Source organism: Podarcis filfolensis, assembly GCF_964270895.1.
Source record: "Podarcis filfolensis genome assembly, chromosome: 8".
Taxonomy (NCBI): Eukaryota; Metazoa; Chordata; class Lepidosauria; order Squamata; family Lacertidae; genus Podarcis; species Podarcis filfolensis.
The window spans coordinates 1,081,780-1,089,976 of record NC_139611.1 but is presented as its reverse complement, the minus strand read 5'-3'; the positions used below and the strand labels follow the sequence as shown (position 1 = coordinate 1,089,976).

General features: G+C 44.9%; 1 long non-coding RNA gene across 1 annotated transcript in view; it reads left to right on the top strand.

Annotated features, from left to right (window-relative positions):
- The first annotated feature begins 20 nt into the window (after window positions 1-20).
- LOC310769950 overlaps window positions 21-8,197 on the top strand; it is a 12,301-nt gene continuing 4,124 nt past the window's right edge. The window contains exon 1 of the long non-coding RNA XR_014551884.1: window positions 21-580. This is a non-coding gene — a long non-coding RNA (uncharacterized lncRNA). The remainder of the gene's footprint in view (window positions 581-8,197) is intronic.

Sequence of the window (8,197 nt, the reverse complement as noted above, 5' to 3'; positions counted from 1 at the left end):
CCGTCCGGCTGGCGGGATGAGGCGCTTGCGGGTTCGCTCTGGGAGGAGGCGCGCCTACTCGCGAGCAAGTCCCATCGCGCGGCACGCGCTGCTTCCCCTTCGCTCTTCTTTTAGCAACCGTGTGAACATCTGCTTGTGGGTTGCGCTGGTCTTATGATTAAATATATTAAACCGTTTAATTGCATCTCTGAATTGTGTGTATTAAAATAATATTGAGCGGACTCTGCTCCTTCCTTGGAGCAGAGCTTGGAGGGCCACCTGACTCGGGGGTCGGGCTGGATGACCCCTGGCCGCCGCAGTCCCGCCACATCTGGCGGGCACCAGGTTGGCGGAGGCAGGAGGGACCTGGGCTGCCTTTCCTCCAGGAGACGGACAGCGCGAGCCGAAGCGGGTCTACTCGGAAGTAAGCCCTGTAGACTTAACTGCTGGGTCCTCTAACTTACCTGGCAAACTGAACGCAGCTGGGCGCCCTTCCGAGTCTGGGGCGTGGCTACGATCCCTCTGCAACAGAGCTGTCCTGTGGGAAAGAAATGCAAAATGTAACAAGACAGAATAAAACATGAATGTTACATGTGTGGAGGTAAGCGAAGGCGGGAAACTATGTTCCTGATCATAGCTGTCAACGTTTCCCTTTTTTAAAAGAGAAATTCCCTTATCCCGAATGGGATTCCTTGCAAGAAAAGGGAAAGTTGACAGCTATGTTCCTGATGCAAGTGCTAAAATAAAAAAAACTTATGACAAGTTAATACTGTAATGACGACTAATAATTTAATAATTAGCAATTCAATAATTACAAATAAGATTAATAATAAGAGGAGCAGTTGTTAATGATTTATACTGATGACAATGTGCCTGCCCTTCTAAAACGTTTCCCTTAAGATACAGTGTCGGGGTAACAGCAAACTACTCCAATAACCGCATCTCACGATTCAGTCAAAATCAATTCTGATCAAAGTAATAGGAACTTAATAAATTACATAGCAGCTAGTATTGAATTTGCCTTTTCAAGTAACTAGTAAGCTGAGTGCTAATGGTTCTTCTAGAAATGGTAATTATTTTTGTCGTTTAGTCGTGTCCAACTCTTCGTGACCCCATGGATTTGTTTGCACAAAGTCTGTGGGGAAGTTAGATTCCATGAGAATTCCTTCCAATTTCTTTTCAGGGAATGTTACATGATATTGCACCAAGCAATATTTACCCCACACTTTCCAGTGCATTTCTATGTCAGTTTCCTTACTGCAAACAGACAAAGGGGTTGTTGTTGTTGTTGACAACAACAACTTTAATGGTGCAACCTGAATTTGCAGGAATGTGACTGAATTATACCCCAAAACAGCCCCCTTGTGGAAGCTCCAATAGACACAAATCATAGATATAGTATGTCCGCGTGATCCTTCTCCAAAGCTGTGCTTTGTGCCAGGGTCTGGCTTCAGTCAAGCACCTCGACCGCAGCTGAACTCAAGTTGCTCACAGTCTTGAAATAAAATGAGTGCACACAAAGCATGCAGTTCACAGCCCTGCAACCACACAGGGTTTTTTTATTGCAAAACCACAAGCAGATGCCAGCTTGCAAACAGTTGGTTAAAAGAGGAAGTCTATTGCATGGCAGGTGCAAAACCACCTGAGGGGAATTAAAAGTTTTAAAACCTCAAGTTCCTCCCCATGCTTGAAAACAAACAAGTGTTTCAAGCATGTGATCACTGGCTCTGGAACACTTAGCAATCCGAATCCAAGCAGCCACAGACATCAAGGGAGTGGAAATAAAAGGCAGAACCTATAAATTAGGGCTCTTTGCAGACGACCTAATGGTCACAACACCAGACCCCATAAGCACAGCAACCTCCCTAATCAGAGAACGCAACACATTTGCAATGGTGTCGGGCCTACAGGTAAATTTTACAAAGTCAGAAGCTATTTGCTTCAACACCCCTCCTCACACCCAAAAATAACTCACTAAGGTCACCAAAATAAAACTTTGCCACACCAAGTTCAGATACCTAGGGGTACAAATAACCAGAAACCTCAATAAATTGTACCTGCACAACTGCAAGCCCCTGTGGCGACTAATTAACAAAGACCTAAAGAGATGGAAAAACATGTATTTCACTCTCTCAGACAAAATAGCCATGTTCAAAATGACCCCCCCCCAAAAAAAAACTAACCTACCTATTCCAAACCCTCCCAGTCTGGATTCCCCCAACCCAACTCCACAGTTGGCAGAGAAAACTACACTCTTTTATCTTCTCACATAAAAAACCAAGAATAAGCCACAAATACCTGCACCTCCCCACCTCAGAAGGAGGATGGGGAATCCCCAACATATTACATTGCCAACCAAATACGCCATATAATCCCATATATACTCGAAGATGAGAGAAAACAATGGGTACACCTAGAGAGGGACACAATTGGAAATACCTGCACCACAGCATACCCACTCCTCCCAAATAAACTAAAGAAAATTCCCACAACACTTAACAGGTACACACAGACCACGCTCAAAGCATGGAAAACAGAAATAGGCAAACTATCCCCAACCCCATCCCCACTAATTCCCCTGGCGTACCACCCATTATTCCACCATGCAGCACAAAACCTCCAGATAAAAACCTGGCAAACCAAAGGCTTATATCGCCTAATACACTTTTATAAAATAACAAACCTTTGTCAACAGAAGAAATACAAGACAAACTAGAAGACACCCAAATGCCCTGGTTAACACAACACCAATTACATGCCCTGTTAAACAACCCAACAGTAAAATAAGCAGCAACTAGGCCCCTGACAACCTTCAAAAACCTCCTCCTAACAACAAAGGGACATGGTAAAGGGATGGTATCCGCAATATACAAAATACTACTCCAAAATCCCACAAACCCCCTAGACGCTATCAAAAAAAATGGGGGAATGACATAGGCTACTCCACTCAATGGACCAGAATATGGTCTAAACCCCCCTTTCAATCCATATCAACGAAAAGAAAAGAACTCACTCTGAAACTCACCTGCAGGTGGTACCTAACACCAAGAAAACTAGCACTAATACACCCAGGAACCTCACCAAAATGCTGGGGAGGGTGCACCTCCACAGGCACATACAGTGGTGCCTCGCAAGATGAAATTAATTCGTTCCGCGAGTCTTTTCGACTTGCGCGGTTTTTCGTCTTGCGAAGCACGGTCAGTCGCAACTGCACCTCTTCAAGCAGTTTTAAGAAAAAAGGAAACAAACTCGCAAGACGTTTTCGTCTTGCGAAGCAAGCCCATAGGGAAAATCGTCTTGCGAAGCAACTCAAAAAACGAAAAACTCTTTCGTCTTGCGAGTTTTTCGTCTTCCGAGGCATTCGTCTTGCGAGGTACCACTGTACCTCCACATGTGGTGGGAGTGCCCCAAAATCCAACTATTCTGGACAACAGCCATACGAGAAATATGTAAAATAACTAAGCAAGTATTAGAAATCACCCCAGAATTGGGCCTACTATACATCTTCCAAGACAACAATGCCCATTTACACCACAAAGAACTCATAACCCACCTACTTTCAGCAGCCAGAAACACCATAGCCAGACACTGGAGAGACCTGGCAGGAGTAAGCATGGACCAATGGTACCAAATAGTATGAGAACAGCCCTACTAGAAAAATTAACCAATAAACTGAAACTGACACAGGGACAAACAGAAGAAGACGCCTTTACCCTGGTATGGCTCCCATTTATCACATACACAGCCCAACAAGACAATGACAATAATCCACCAACAGCATACAACTCAATATGGCTAACCTGATCCAAAACACCCACCCACCTCACTCACACATGAAAACAAAGATCACCACAGCCAATCACAAACAAACAACCACACCCTAGGCCAACCCCAACCTCTCTCACCACCAAAGGAACACAAGTGACCAGCAGAGAACCTGCACAAGCAACGCTGACACCAAACTCTACATACATCAAGCAAAATAGAAACCACCTGACCCCACCCCCACCCATCTTCCCTCCCTCCACCCCTCTCCCCCTTTTCTTCCTAATGTCTCAACAAATGAAACTGATTTGTAAAAATGTTACATGGAAAAAATACAAGAGAGAGACATTACACATACTTCTGTAAATCAAGAAAATCTTTAATAAAAATACAAAAAAAGAAGAAGCATGTGGTCACAGCCCTTCTAAAGCCAGAACCCACCACGGTGCAGAAGACTTCCCCAATCTGGAACTGGGGTTGGAGCTTGAACCTGGCCTTCCTGGAGCCAAGCAACACCCATCTTGCCTACCAGCCTCTTTGCAGCCGCCACCAGCCAGATGCCTCTGGAAGCTTACAAGAAAGGCATGATCTTTTCCCACTGTTTGCTGCATTGGGGGTTCAGAGGTATATTTCCTTTGACTGTGGAGGCTCCACATGGGTAGATGTGGGGTCCTCTCCTCCAGATGATGCTGAACTGCATCATGCCTGCTATGTCTGCCATCTCCAATTAGGTTCTACCACAGAGAGAAATCTACATTACTATTTCTGCACAGTTTGGCTCCTGGGGTGAGGTCCTTCCTGTTAAGCCTTTTGCTTTGAGAGGGGTTGGGGGTTATACATGTTTTCTCATATTGTAGCAAAATGGCCCCCAAACAGCTTAAACCAGGGTGGGGAGCTCAGTAGTTGGACTCCCAGCTCCCCCCACCCCCAGCCAGCATGACCAGTGGTCAGGAATGATGGGAATTGTAATCCAGCAACATCTGGTGGCAGAAGTGGACTTTGGTCTTTCAGATTGCAGCAGCGCCCTGTGCACAACCAAAACTCAGTGTCCCCCCGCCTCTCACCTTCTGTTCTGCTCAATTCACTATGTCAGAGTTGCCAGGCCCTGTGGTACCCCCAGGCTCAGCGCCCAGTGTTGGGGATGCAGTCCTGCTGCCCTGAATGTGCCTCTGCTGGGCATTGTGTGTGTGTGTGTGTACATGTTCCCCATCCCTGCCTAACCCTTGGTAAGTGAAGACCCCTGACTTCAGTGTCCAGCTAAAAGGGTTTTTTGGGAGCAAACATAACAAAATGTGCAGTTGTCAAGCATTTCCCAAGCAAATGCACTGAAGCAAATTTTTCCAGAGAGGAAGGGGGAAATGCAGTGGGGCTGTATCATGCCTCCACAATGCACCATTGAGCATTCCTGTCAGAAGGGCATGCACGTCGGTCACATCTGTACCATGCAATTCACACACATGCAAAGAGAACGCTATGTGCGTTCTCCCAGATAATCCTGGGAACACCTCTGCTGGCTCTCTGTGTTCTCGCTAGGCCCTGTGCAACTCTCTGACTCTCTGACTCCAACTCTCTGGCAAAGCCCAAACTCTCTCCCAGGGCAAGTGCAATGGGCGATGGGATTGCCAGCGGCTGTTGCCCACTCTCCCTCCTCCTCCTGATGTTTTTCTACCTCGTATTTTGATTTCCCCTTTCTTTTCCCAATTCTTTCTTTATTCTTCCATCACCTGCATGAGGTTGCCATCACATAAGGAAAAAGAGCACAAGTTGTGCGTTGACTGTCTACCCATTTGGGCCCTTTCTCAATCAGAGAAACTTCAGACTGTGACATTTAGAAGTGATACTTGCATTTGGGTGGGGAATGGGGGTTTCCTTAATGACCTCAGTCGCTACAGCATGAGACTCTTCTTCTCAGGCTTGTGGGTTAGAGCTCCGCATTGGACAAATGATTCCTGCATTGTAGGGGCTTGGCCTGGATGTCCCTTAGGGTCCCTTCCATGATTCTGTGAAACCCACAAGCTCCAGACCCCCTGGGGAAACCCAGCCAATGGGCGGGGTATAAATAATAAATAATTTTTTATTACAGTGGTACCTCTGAAAGCAGCAGCTGCAGCACTGTCACACCTGCTCTTCCTGTTGTGTGAGCACAGGTTAGAACAGCCTCCCAAACATCTGGAGGACCCTGAGTTGGCAAAGGCTGTGTTAGAAGGAATATTTTTATTTCTCTCTGAATTTACGGTGACCTTCTTATGTAATGAATTGCAGTCCCTGCAGAACACTTAAAACATTTCCTTTTTCCCCTTTTAATGTGTTGTAAAATAGATTTTTCCACCCTCCGACCATCTCTAGGTGGTGCTCTTTCTCTGTCAGTCTTGAAGTGAAGTTCCATCCGAAAAGACTCCTGGCAAACTTTCTCCTTTGCAATCCACATCCATTTAGAAACTGTACTTTTAAAGCCTACCTAAAATTCCTGGGTTATTTATGTGATTACCCCACCCCCACCCACTGAATGCAATTTCCTTTCCCCATTGCCTTCTGGTTTTTACAGGCTTGGTATAAATATGCTGAAAATAAGAGAAATAAAATGTGCCGCTTTCACTGGTTACTACTATTACTATTCGTATCTGTACTCAAATTTTCCTATTCAAGGGTACATAGAAGGAAAATTATTGACATCACACAACCCTATAAGGCAGGTTAGACAAAAAGCAGCCTGACCCAGGGAGCTTCATGGCAAAGCAGCCATTTGAACCCAGCTCTTTGTTGTCTACCATGATCTGTATCCACCTCACCTCTGTGAGGGTTCTCTAAGGTCACGGTCAGTCCACAAGCTTGGCTGCATGCAGTGCTTTTTTGTCCTAGGAAAAAAGGGTGCCAGGACTCACCATGAAGTTACAGTAAGTACAGCCAGAAAAAAGCACTGGGTATAAGTAATAAACTATTATTATTATTATTATTATTATTATTATTATTATTATGCACAGCCCATAATAATAAAACAATGCATATCAATTTAAAACATCTCCTTTTGCAGTGCCTAGTAGGAAGGAACAAATCTGAAGCAAAGTGTTCAAAGATATCTGGATTTTTGCTATGGGGGATGGCATTTCTGTCCCAAATGTTCTTTACCCTAAACACAACCAACACACTCAAACACAGCATCTCAGGGACAACTGTAACTACAGCACTGGCTGCCATGGAATAATCCTGAGTGCATGAGTAGAGTCCCAGTTGTTTGTTTGTAGTGAGGCTTACATTTGGCACCGTTTAAATTCAGCATGTGCTTGATGTTAAGTGAGCTAACCCAGAATTGAAGAGAGAGGGAGGGAGGAAGGGAGGGGAAGAAGACCCCAGAGCCGCCTACAACTGGACTTTTCCCTTCCCCACATGAGCTGCGGAGCAGTAGTTGCCTACCACTAAGAAAGTCAGAGAATTCCAATGAAGAAGAAGAAGAAGAGTTTGGATTTGATATCCCGCTTTATCACTACCCGAAGGAGTCTCAAAGCGGCTAACATTCTCCTTTCCCTTCCTCCCCCACAACAAACACTCTGTGGGGTGAGTGGGGCTGAGAGACTTCAGAGAAGTGTGACTGGCCCAAGGTCACCCAGCAGCTGCATGTGGAGGAGTGGAGACACGAACCCGGTTCCCCAAATTACAAGACTACTGCTCTTAACCATTACACCACACTGGAAACAGGAATGCAAATTGCAGATGTTTGTTTATTCATCTCATGTCCAGAACGGACACTTATCTAGTGACTAGGATTGATATTCACTGTTGTTACTTTCAGTCTGCAAAACAATCCATAATTTATTGCATTTCTCCTATTTGCCTTGCTTTTACTTTGCACTCTTAAAAATGCAAATAATAACATAATAAGTTCAGTGAAATTCCCCCCACAGTGGCCAGGGAAAGAAAATAACATAGTTAACTGCAGCAGAAGAGAAACAATGCTGCTTGCAAACAACATGGGTTGGAATGAAACTGATGCATTGTTACATCCCTGCCCTGTGGGAAGGAGCCTGGCTACTTTTTAAATTGAATGTTGATGTTGTTTTATTGTGGTTTAAACTTGTTTTGGTTATTTCCACCTTGGAATAATAATAATAATAATAATAATAATAATAATAATAATAATAATAATTATTTATTTATACCCCACCCATCTGGCTGGGTTTCCCCAGCCACTCTGGGCGGCTTCCAACCGAATATTAAAAACACAATACAGCATTAAAACATTAAAAAACTTCCCTAAACAGGGCTGTCTTCAGATGTCTTTTAAAAGTAGGATAGTTGCTTATTTTCTTGACATCTGATGGGAGGGCGTTACACAGGGCGTGTGCCACTACCGAGAAGGCCCTCTGCCTGGTTCCCTGTAACCTTGCAGTGAGGGAACTGCCAGAAGGCCCTCGGCGCTGAAACCTCAGTGAACAATGGGAGTGGAGACGCTCCTTCA